Source organism: Medicago sativa, chromosome 8, assembly GCF_051527215.1.
Source record: "Medicago sativa cultivar Bolivia chromosome 8, Bolivia_mono, whole genome shotgun sequence".
Classification (NCBI taxonomy): Eukaryota; Viridiplantae; Streptophyta; class Magnoliopsida; order Fabales; family Fabaceae; genus Medicago; species Medicago sativa.
In genome coordinates, this window is record NC_140756.1 from 42,917,907 (window position 1) to 42,931,070 (window position 13,164).

Here is a 13,164-nt window from a genome sequence, read left to right on the forward strand (position 1 = left end):
TTGACTAGAACGATATTAGATCATATGGACAAACTGGTGGGATGCAATCATACCTTCTTTCATTTAAACATCAGAATTCATCTTGAATGATAGTAACAAACTTTAGTATTACTTCAAAAGAATATCTTTAAAATAATAGTAATGCATAGTTGGACATGTTGAAGCTTTTCCAAGAACATCAGAGGCAAATACAGCAGAATAGAGATAGAACCCAGCCTCACAGAGAAACCCAGGGAAAAATAAACTCCAACAAGCAACCAATTTCAGAGAAAAATAAATTCTCACAATATGATGTTTGAACATATGGTACGACATCAGTTCACCAGAATACACATACCCACATCCAACCATATTTTAATAAATCAGTATCATGACATCATCAGGCCAGTTAAAAGTAATGCCCCCCTTCAACAGCATATTATCAACACAAAAACATACTACTCCCCTTTAATAGGCATATATATGAATGAAAGAACAACTCAAATACCTCTATCCTTGAATCTGTCCATGAGTCCATAATTTATCTTCCCTGGAGCTCACCCAGTAGTAGGTCGGGTGCCTGCTCAGATACCAATTGAAATTCCGGCAGACAAGCTTTCATGTGTTTTATACGATGTTAAGAGCAGAAAGTCGAGTAAGATGTTTTAACATCGAGCTAGCAGAAAACAGACAGATCAAGGCAAATATAACAGATGTAGAATTATAGCGCATTAGTTACAGGCTGTTTTTATGTGATGTTTCAATTCCAGATGCGCAGAAGTCAGATGTTCTGTTGAATGTTCCAACATCATTTTGACAGTAAGGATAAACAAACAGCAAAATAAACGACAGGAAAGTAAAAGGCACAGAGAGTTTGTTGACCCAGTTCAGCACAACACGCTTACATCTGGGGGCTACCAAGCCAGGAAGGAAATCCACTAGTGTAGTCCTTATTCAATAGCTCTCAGGAAACACCTCGTTTACACTATATGACCTAGGACATACCCGTATAGACTTCAACCTAGGAACTCCTAGATCTGAGATCCCATCTCACTATCCTAATGGTCAGTCACTGCCCCAGTGACCTATCAGACCTCAAACACAACAAAAAGTAGAAGTTACCTTCCAACACAATCTACCTAACACCTTGTTTCACAACTTTGGTGTAGTACACAATCTACCTAGCTCCTTGCGTCACATCTTTAGAGTAGTGAACACAATAACTAGTCCTAGACATGCATCACAAACGATACAAGAGAAGAACACACACGGAAGACGACTCAAAACCCTAAAAATATATTCTTTTACACATCGATGGTTTTGATATATTACAACTCAACTAAAGGTCCATCTCGATGCATCAAAGTGATACAAGGAGAGGCTCACAATTACGGCACGAGTTGAAACCCTAAAGACTCAATCCAATATTCTTGAATTGGTAAATAAAACTAGGGTACAAGTCTTCCTTATATAGCCTTTCAAAGCATGGGCATTTTCGTCATAGGCTAAACATATATTTGTATCAAATATTCTCTTCAGAAATATGTTGAAATAAGTATGGTAACTCCTAAAAAGTAGGAACATTTTTATGAATTTCCATATACACCACCAAGGAATCCTAAAATATTGTTTATATTTTAGAAACAAATCTTCCAGTTTATTCTGGGCAATAACGCGCTGCTTGGTGAACAAGAAATAGGGCGTGGTTTCCTTACTGAGATAAAGATTGCGTAAACCAAGCCATATAAACCGGGCACACTGAACCGTGCCAAGATGTTGGAACATCGTATCCAACATACACGAGTATTTGTTTTAGCAACAATGAAGCCAATACCCTAATACCCAACAATCTCCCCCTTTGGATTTATTTGTTGTTAAAACAACCTGAGACCATTCATACAAGGTAGAGAGATACCACACATACATTTCTTCATCCGCAACCATGAAGAAAAGTATCACATCTGCAAATGGACATGTTATATCATCATCCAGCACATTATCCAGTATCTTGCAGGGATGCCTATCTACATGTTAGAACATTGGTTCCAACTTACAGAACGAGGATATTTGTTTTAGCAATAATGCAGCCAACACAAATACCCAACATATTCTAGTCATCGGCTTGAACGTATCTAACGTCGTCTCGTAACCAACATAATTAAGTTAGGAGTTAGCGTTGAACAATAGCATTATCTGAATTCATTTTACGGAAAGCCCCGGGGTGGAGTATGTAACGCCCTATTTCTATTAAATCGATAAAACACGCGAATAATACAATATTCAAGAAATATACGCTACGTCTCACCTAAACAACAACCAGCTTGCGTATATAATAATATCTCAACAGTCACAGTGGAAAACAAACATATATCTCCATCAATACATATGCCATGGTCAATAACACCAACATAAAATTCTCCAAAACTCAACAATGAGTACATCTCCAAAATAAATAAAATCGAACAAATAAGGGACACCGACTCAACCTAATCAAAGCCCTAAACTACGCCAAAATGATAACGGAGGCTAGCTCCCGCTATCCAAACATCCACCAAGCGACTAATCCTGCACAACGTCTACCCATCCATACAGACAGGTAGGCGGTCGAAACCACTGGGGGTAAGCATTACATTAATCATAATCAACAGATAAAAACATAGTATTCAAGGATTCATACATATCACATATACATAACCATCCCTCCTAGAATACTAAAATCATGTGATTATTATCCCCCATTACTTCCACCTCAAGCTATCACATTATCATCATAGCATAAAAGACATATCTAATCTTTAATCAAGTCAACAACAAGAGTTCATCATTTATCATCATCAATCAATGAAAATATTACTCACCTCATTACTCATCTAGCATGCTTAACTCAACAAGTACAATTCATCATTATCAAAGAAATCACCACATCATATGGATATACATATACAATTGTCACCTTATCATTATTATCAAAGTAACGATCATCAAATAGGTTCACCAAGTGTATAAGTACAAGCAAGTGAGACATGCAATTAGAACATAGTTCAATTATTCACAACCATCAACAAAATCCACCCATGTACATATACACCAATCCACACAATCACGACATTCACCAAATTTCACCAATACACAAATTCATCAAGTTACATATTTAATTATGTCACAACTCATTAACCATTAAATTCCAGATGCCACAAGTATGTATTCATCAAACACACTTATCATCAACAATCACCATTCACATGCAACAACAAGATAACATTTCAACATGCAATGCGCCTATACTCGACACATATATGCACGTGGTACCGCAACAACAGTCATTAGATGCCAACCGCACATCTATGTAAGAGTACACCTCCTCTTACATGTAAGAGTACACATCCTCTTACAACAACTATGTAAAAGTACACCTCCTTTTACATTTCAACATATGACTCAATATGATATGATGCATGGACATACAACAACGACCCGATAATGCACAACTTCACCACAACAACGACAATTTAAAAGTACACCTCAAATTACATTGACTATCTCAACAACATTGCATTATCAAGTATACATGTCCATACATTCAATCAATCATAATTCACATAAGAGTCATCATCACACACATCAACATCAACTTACCAAATATCATAACAATTCCATATACTATTCATAAGTAAAATGGATCAACACATCATTTCATGATAAACATCATATTCAACCTTCAACAATCATCCACATATCCTCAATTAATCATATAAAACCATTCACAAAAGATTTTCCAAGTAATTGGACTTCAAGATTATTTTTGACAAGTTCGTCTCTAGTTTCACCATTTTAAAATAATTGAAGCAATTAAACCAAAACCAAGTAAACAAGATTCAATGCCTCAACTAAGTATACCTCTAGGCTACATATAAGTACAGTAGAGGATACAATTACTTTTCACCGGCCAAATGCGACAAAATCATGAAAATCACAAAGTTCGTCTCTCTTAATCACTTTTCAAGAAATTTCCATCTTCAAATCAAAACAAGTTAGATCCATCACACCGTAGTTTAAATACCATTAAACACCTTAATTGAGCTCATAAAACTCAAGTTTGAAGTTAAGAAACATTCCATAAAGTTTAGGTTGACTTAGAGATAGTTATGCGGAATTTTCGTAAAATTTCCCTAAGACCACCTTGGAGTATTTTCCTCATAACTCACAAACCAAAAATCATTTTCAAGTCAAACCAAAGCCTCTGGAAAGCTAACAAAATTATCTACAACTTTCATGTTTACGTCAGAAGCCAAATCAAAACAGAAATGTGAGAAACACAAGAACACAGAACAGGCGTGCTGTCTGAACAGTATCCGCTTCTGAACAGTAACCGCTTCTGAACAGTAACAGCTTCTGAACAGTAACCGCTTCTGAACAGTAGCAGATTTTCAACCCTCACGTTTTCGCGCATAAAAATCAAACCGTTAATCCGTTTTCGATGCCGTTTTCGCCTATACGCTCCTGACACTTAGCTCTATCATAATCTACAAAAAAATTCAAGTTTCAACTATCCCAATATCATTTCTCCCAAACCTCACATAATCATTTCTTTTGCAAAAACGCTTAAACACCGACATTTCACACGAAAAACCCGTTTTCTCCCAAACAACTCGACTACCACAATCACAATATGAAAACATAAATTCTACCAATTCCAATTCATCCAAAAACATCAAAAACTCAGTCAACAACCTCATATATCAAAATTTCATTTGGGTCCTTCACATGAACAACTTGACACAAATTTCACCAATTTGAACAACAACAACAAATCTCATCATAATTCATCATTTCAATGATACCCATTGCATCAATTCATCAACAACACATGTTAAAACAACAACAACAACATTTGAACATGAATTCATCAACAATTCAACAACCACAACTTCATTCATCATCAATTTCATACAAAAACATATCATGTTCATATCTACCCATTTTGACATACAAATTCAACAACAACAACACAATTAACATTCAATTCATGCATATAATCATGTCAACAAAATTAAGCACGAAATTCTACAACCAAAATCAAATTAAGCACTTAACCACAATTATGCAAAGAATTAGGGTGGAATTAAACTAAAGGATTATGATTAAAGCCTAACCCCCTTACCTTAATTCTTCTCAACACCAACTAAGGCTTCACTTTAGCTCCAATCCTAGCTCCAATCCTTGAAGCTTGACCTCCCTCTAGCCTTCTCTAGATCTCCTCTTCACACCCTTGTCTCCTCTCTATCTCTATCTCTTCTCAATTGAAAATGAAAATGTTGGCAAAAACCCTATTTCCCTACCAACTAGAGCTTATATAGGTTCCATCTAATTGGGCTCAACTCACAACATCTAAATGGGCCTAACCCATTTCTATTCTAACCAAAAATGTTACTACTCACTTAACTTAACGATAAAATGTAACACTAACGGTCAACTACCGGTAATTAAAATAATTACTACACTCTCTCTAGCACTTAGTAAAATAACAACTCTCACTAAGCACTAAAAATAATTCTCGACGCAATTACTAAATTACCCCTACTCTCAAAATGACCAAAATACCCCTAAGTCAAAAATGACTAAAATACCCTTCTAACACCGAATTCTACAATTCACGACCAAAATTACACACAGAGGCAAATAATCACATAAGAGCACATATAACACACATAAATAAATAATAAAATAAATCTAGCGAAAAATCGGGCTGTTACAGAGTAAACCCGAGCACAATCCCTATCTAACCAATGGAAACCTATCTAAGGTATAACCAACGAAACTCCCTAAGTGACGTGCGGGCCCCTTACGGCTAATCCCGTTTCACCTAATGGAAAGCTCCTGAAACCAACCTAGCGTGGATTGCAAGAGACACGACACCTATATGTGGTTAAACATTCTAAGTGAATAAGATATCTAATCGCATCACATTCTATCATACATCGTCTCTATGATGATGTTCTATTCTCGACAAGTTATGCCGAGGCTCTATGTTTCTTCCCTTAATGAAATCTTGCTTTCCCCTTCACATAACAAGTGAATCTCTCATGAGCCATTCTTGGTAATTATGTTAAGATTGCCATGATTTTTAATTCGAGAATCGTTTGATGTTATGTGCATTGCCTAGATGTAGTTTTAGGGTTATAAATTTATAAAATGATGGACTCGGAACGCACCACCGACCCTACAAAGAGCCAACAAGCCAAAAAGCATGCTGGCCAAAATAGAGGGGTTCGCTATTAGCGACCCTGGGGCGAGTTTCATCTGACAAATTTTGCTATTAGCGAAATAATTTCGCTAATAACGAGTTTCTTCGGGTCTGTGGTGCTGATTTTGCAATTTTTGACCCAAAACTCATTCTAATGGTTCCTGCAATGCACCAAAACATCCAGCAACATATAAAAACAATACTAAACATATATTCCATGGCAAACTTATCAAATAATCATCAAGAATAGGCTTAGGGTACAAAAAATGAAACTAACAAAATTTGGCACCAAACATAACTTCCTCACTAAGAAACTCAAATCAAAGGAATGTTAACTAACTAGGAACTCACCTTGCACCAAAAGAAGTGATATTCTAGTGTTTCTATGCTTAAACCAAAACCCTAAGATGAGAAGATCAAAAGAAGAAAGCTTGCATCAAGAATTACTTAGTTGTTTTCCATCAAGAACCACTTATTCCTTTCAAAGATGCTTGCCTCAAGGAGTTAACAGAAAGAGACAATGGTTTGAAGGGAGATTGGGGGCCGATTTTCTAGAGAGGGAAGAGAGCAAAAGTCTTGCCAAAACCTAGAGAGAAAGCTTAAGAAAGAATGAATATTTTGGGACCTTTTGTCCTTAAATACTCCTAAGGCTCGAATTCCAAATTCGTCCCTAATCTCAGACACGCGCATTATATCGTTAATAGGTATTATTGCACAACATAAATGAACGGGGTATTACATTAACATTCTTCTGGTGCAAGTGTTCTTAACTCCGAATTCAAAAAGCCAACAATTTCTACGGTTTAGTTTTGATCAATTAGCTTAACCCTTTTTTTATTCTTACACTTATAATGTTGTTAATTAAAAAAATGAAAGTAACGGCACAAAAAAAAAATCAAAAATGAAAGGAAATATATAAGGGAGCTTCTATGAAGAAGTCAGATAATTAACTTCTTCGGTGCAGTCGTTTGAATGGACCAATCAGATTTTAAGTGATGACACGTCAGATACCTTGCATCATGTTACAGTGCAGACGGTCTACAGTACCGTAAGTAAAAGGAAAACTTTATTTCATGATTTTAATGGTTAGATTTAGTTGGTCTCTATGTTATTGTGGTATATCATCTACACATGATTGATACCAATTCTCTCTCTCTCATCTCTAATTTTCTTTCTTTATTTATTCATATTCTCTCTCATCCAGATTTTTATTTTTATTAAATCACTCTTTCACATCTTCATCACATTCATCAACTCATTCATCATCTTCATCATACCTTCATCATATTCATCATCTTCATGAGAGAAGAAAAAAAAAAACCAGAAATTTTTCAAAGAAAATGAAATTACACAATTAAAAAAGAAAATTCAATTAATTACATCCATAATATTCACACAAAATCCAGTGGCTTATGATTTTCTGCATATGATTCACACAAAATCATACACTCTGCGTATGATTTTTCTCTCCCCTAATTCTCTCCAAGTTTCTTCCCCATTTTTTAAAACTCAGTGGCTTAACCCCTCCATCGACTGTTTAGCATCAATTCACGTTTTTGTTTCCCTGCAATTTGAAGAAGAAATGGGTTCAGCGGCAAAAATTACGATGTTCTTGTCTTTATTAAGAACCCTATAAAATAAATTTTGTGATTGGATTGTGGATTTGTAAAATAAGCTTGTGATTTCTTCATGCCTTTCAATTTCGATCAAAACTACGAAAAATCGTTGAATTTCATTAAGTAACAAGTGAGATCCGATCGGATCGGATCGCGGGGCACAAAACCCGTTTTACAGTATCCGGGCGGAGAAGATGAGTTAAAAAAACAAAAAAAAAAGGAACCACGGCATGGCTCGAACTGGCGACCTGATGCACAATAAAAGACATAACATAACCAACTGCATCATCACACATTCAATTGCTTTTTTATTGGAATTTCATTGTATTTAATTAGGGTAATGATATTTTGACATCCATTTGATGACAACTTTGTTGACAACCTTGTTTTTCTCACTTCTTATTTGTCAAAAACAATGGAGAGAGAAAAAGGAAGAGAGAGAATAACAATATCATGTGAGTATGAGAGAGAAAGTTGTCCAAAAATTGTCAAAGAATGGTTGTCAAAATATCATTTCTCATTTAATTAATATTAACTATTTTGAATTGTGAGCAAATAATAAATGATTTAATCCATTAAACTTTGACTTTTTAAGTAGAGCAAGTTTAGAAGGAAATCAGCTTTTTCTTCTTTTCTCCGATAGTTGTACTAACCAGTTGTAAAATTAGACAACAAATCTGTTTGGTAAGGCCGCAAAATTAGCTTATAGCTTATAGCAGATAGCTTATAAGCTCGTTTGACCAAAAAAGCTCAGTTTGGTAATGATTTTTCACCACGAGCTTATAGCTTATTTCACGAGCTTATAAGCTATTTTCCAGACGCTATTCCAAGTAGCGTTTGAGCTTATAACTTATAGCTTATTGTTTTTTCTTCCACTTTTGCCTTTACTATTTTATTTAAAATCCCTTTTACCCTTTATAATTTATTATAATATAACTAATAGACATAATTACCTTATAAACATCCCTATCGTTACCTTATAATGACGTTGTTTGATCTATTGCATTCTGTTGTATTCTCGGTGCAACTGCAATATAGCTCCAGTGCAATATAATTTTTTTTTCATAAATAAAATGACCATTGCCTTCCGTTTATATAAATATTTTTTCATGAATTAAGTTATAATTTTTTCATAAAAAGGGCACATTTAATTTTTTTTTGTTACGTTTAAATTCTTTTTGTTAGGCTTAAACTGTTTTTATGAAGGTGTTAGGTTTAAACTATTTTTCATATATCATTTCACGTCTACATTATTTTTACGTCTAGGCTTAAATTCACTAAACTCTTTGTACTTTTTTTTTTTTGGTGAAGAAACTCTTTATACTTTATATTGACATGCTTATTTTTTTTTTTTTGAAAGAAAGATACTTTTTTTTTGTTTTGTCCAAATCTTTTACTCTTTATATTTTTTCCTTGAGTACTCTTTATATTTTTCTAATAATAATACATAAAAAGTATATTAAATATATTAAATTAATAAATTATAAACACTTAAATATTAATGAATATAAATTTTACTATGAAATAAGAATGTCCTTTTATGTCATTTTACATTTATAAGTTAGTTGAACCACTAATTTTACCAAACACTTCAACTAACTTATCAGCTATAAGTCATCACTCATCAGCTATCCGCTATAAGCTATCAGTCTGTATAATCAATCACGGACACAACCGACTAACGGTATCAAATATAATCAATCACACCGTTGAATATGACCTTATTGGAATAAGAACGAAGCATGAATTGCAATTTTGAAAATCAAAATTTTCGGTGTAAGTCGATCTGACAAACTATCCCATTATAAACCTAGTCGATTTCAACTTACCTTCGAAAACCCGATCTGAGAAATTAAAACTTATATATCCTTTTAGATCTTATAAGGTCATTTTGAACGGTCGGATTGATTGTACTTGTTTCCATTCAACTGATAGGCATGTTTAGGTCCACAGAGTAAACTAGTTTCTAAGTTGACTAGTATATGAGGGGATAGATCGTTCGATCGACTTACCTCTGGGAACCCGGTCCGAGAAATTCAAGTTTCTATATTCTTTTATGTCTAAAAAGGTCATTTTGAACGGTCAGATGGATTGTACTTGTTGCCGTTCAGGTTGTAGCCACGTTTAAGTCCCCCAGAGTAAACTAGTTCTTAAGTTGACTAGTTTCCTAAGTGGACAGTTTTCGTGAAGTTGTGACAAAAAAATCTTTCATGAAGAATTAAAACCGCTATAACTTAGTATAAGCATCTCTAAGTAAAAATATAGAAAAAAAATTAATTAATTTTGATATAAATTTTAAAAATATTTCATAGAATATAATCAGGAGTTAAATTTTAAGATATCGACTTTCTGATATCGGTTCATAAAAATTTTACAATTTCGCAAAGGACGTTGTGCAAATAGTTAACGATGTTTTGCATAAAAATATAAAAAATAGGAAATAAATAATTACAATTAATTATTCCATAATAAAAAAAAATTAGAGTATTTGTCATGAGATTTTTTTACAACGTCGTTGACTTTTATACATCATGTCATTTATTATTTAGCATGAAAAATAAATATTAATATTAAAAATTTAATATATATAAATTTTTTTATAATCCATAACTTTTTTATACATCATGTCATTTATTATTTAGCATTAAAAATAAATATTAATATTAAAAATTATATATAATTTAATATAGAAATTTAAACAGTGCTGTCTTTTAAAAGCAGAACAAAAATCAATAGTATATATATAAAGTAAAGTTTTTTATGCCACGTGTCATCTCCACGTTTATTCTCAATATTTTTTTATTTTTTCTATATTTTATTTGACATTTTAATTGACATAAAAATCTCAGCAAACTTTTGATCTTATCCACTAAATATTTTATTTAATTTTATATTTAATTCCTAATATTTTGTGTAGCCAAAATATCTCAACAAACTATATATAATACTTTCAAGGGTCCTGCTAACCGGTGCTCCCGGGCACTGGTTAAGCATACCATAAAAGGGAATTATTACCATAAAAGGAAACTATTTTTGACTTTATTATAAATTAATTACACAATTTCAATGCATTAACTACTATATAATTTCCTTTTGCATATCTTTAACCAGTGCCCCGGGGGCACCGGTTAGCATTTCCCTATTTTCAATACTATCCATTAAATCTTCCTTTATTTTTTTCTTTCTTTTTTTTAGGAAAAGAAGTTTCAATTAGTTTTTTTTCATTGAGGAAAAAAAGGCTTCGATTTGTTTTTTTTTTTAACTATAAATAAAGGAGATTTTTTAAACAGATATTTTGAGCAGAAACTGAAACTCAAACCTGCTTTTGATCTAACCTTTTTCTTTCTTCAGGTTTGACAAACACCTATACTATTGTTTCTCTTTCTTATGCTTAGATTTTTATTTTTATATATAATATGAGCGGGAACTAACACCTACAAGTGAGTTTACCGATTTTTTTTTTCTTTCAGGTCCTTGAACTATTGTTGCTGGCATCCATTACAAACACCTACGAGTTTCAGGTCCATGAACTAACACCTATACTATTGTTTCTGTTTCAAGTCCTTGAACTAACACATATACTTTTTTTTTCCTTTTCGTTTCAACAGTAGCGTTTTAATATTATTAATCACCTATACTATTATCACCTATACTATTTTTTCAGGTCCTTTTCGTTTTAATATTATTAATCAGTAGCGTTTTGATTTTAATAATAATATTTCAAGACCTGAAATATTTTTATTTAATTTTATATTTAATTCCTAATATTTTATGTAGTCAAAATGTCTCAACAAACTATATATAATATTTTCAATACTATCCGTTAAATATTTTTTTTTTTTGTAGGAAAAGAAGTTTCAATTAGTTACTATCTCTTTTAGCACCATATTATTCAATTAGTTTTTTTTTTCATTGAGGAAAAAAAGGCTTCGGTTTGTTTTTTTTTAACTATAAATAAAGGAGAATTTTTTAATCACGTAATCACATATTTTGAGCAGAAACTGAAACTCAAACCTTCTTTTAATCTAAGCTTTTTCTTTCTCCAGGTTTGACAAACACCTATACTATTGTTTCTTTTACTTTTACTTATGCTTAGATTTTTATTTTTATATATAATATAAGAGGGAACTAACACCTATGAATGAGTTTACTGATTTTTTTTTTTTCCCAGGTCCTTGAACTATTGTTGTTGGCATCCATTACAAACACCTACGAGTTTCAGGTGCTTGAACTAACACATATACTATTGTTTCTGTTTCACGTCCTTGAACTAACACCTATACTATTTTTTTTTTCCTCTTTTCGATTCAACAGTAGCGTTTTAATATTATTAATCACCTATACTATTATCACATATACTATTTATTTCAGGTCCTTCAATTTGTTTATTTGTTTTTAGGAATAGAAGTTTCAATTAGTTATTACTAATCTTTTAGCACTATATCATTCAATTACTTTTATGTTTGAGGAAAAAAAATGTTCGATTATTTTTTTTTTTGATAAAAAAAGTTTCGATTAATTATTATGTTATCTTTTAGCAGCATATTCTAATGCAAATGCTAACTATAAATAAATTAATTTCCGGTAATCACATATTTACATATTTTGAGCACAAGTAGAAACCCCAAACCTTCTTTTCATCTAACATTTTTCCTTCTTCAGGTTTGCCAAACACCAATTCTATTATTTCTCATACATACATACATACATATGTGTGTGTATATATATATATATATATGTATATATATATATGTATGTATATATATATATGTATATATATATATGTATATGTATATATATATATATATATATATATATATATATTTCAATCACTTTCTTCCCTTTCAATCGATTTTTCTCTCTCAAATGCATGGGCCACGAAACAAACCCATGACCACATGTTTAAAGGGACCCAAAACTCTTACCACTTGGACTAATTCATTATTGATTTTGTTACACTTTTTATTCTTGCATTGACATTCATCTCATCATTTATATTTATTTTTATGATATTATTATAATTTTAAATTTAAATAAATTCAATCTAATATACTGACACGTGTATTCGTGCATACAAACTTATAAAACTTATTTAATATCTAACCCGGGCGACGTCGGGCCTCTAAGCTAATAAAAATAAAAACAACCAGAGGGATCGAACTCATGACTGACTTTAAAGAAAATAAGAAAATCAAAACAAATTAAACCGTTGCGCTGCATAGGATCCGTTGATAATATTTTCCTTCATTCATATTTATAAATATTATTTACATAAAAAATATAAATATTATATTTTTTTCCATATAAAACAGAAATGTTATTTAT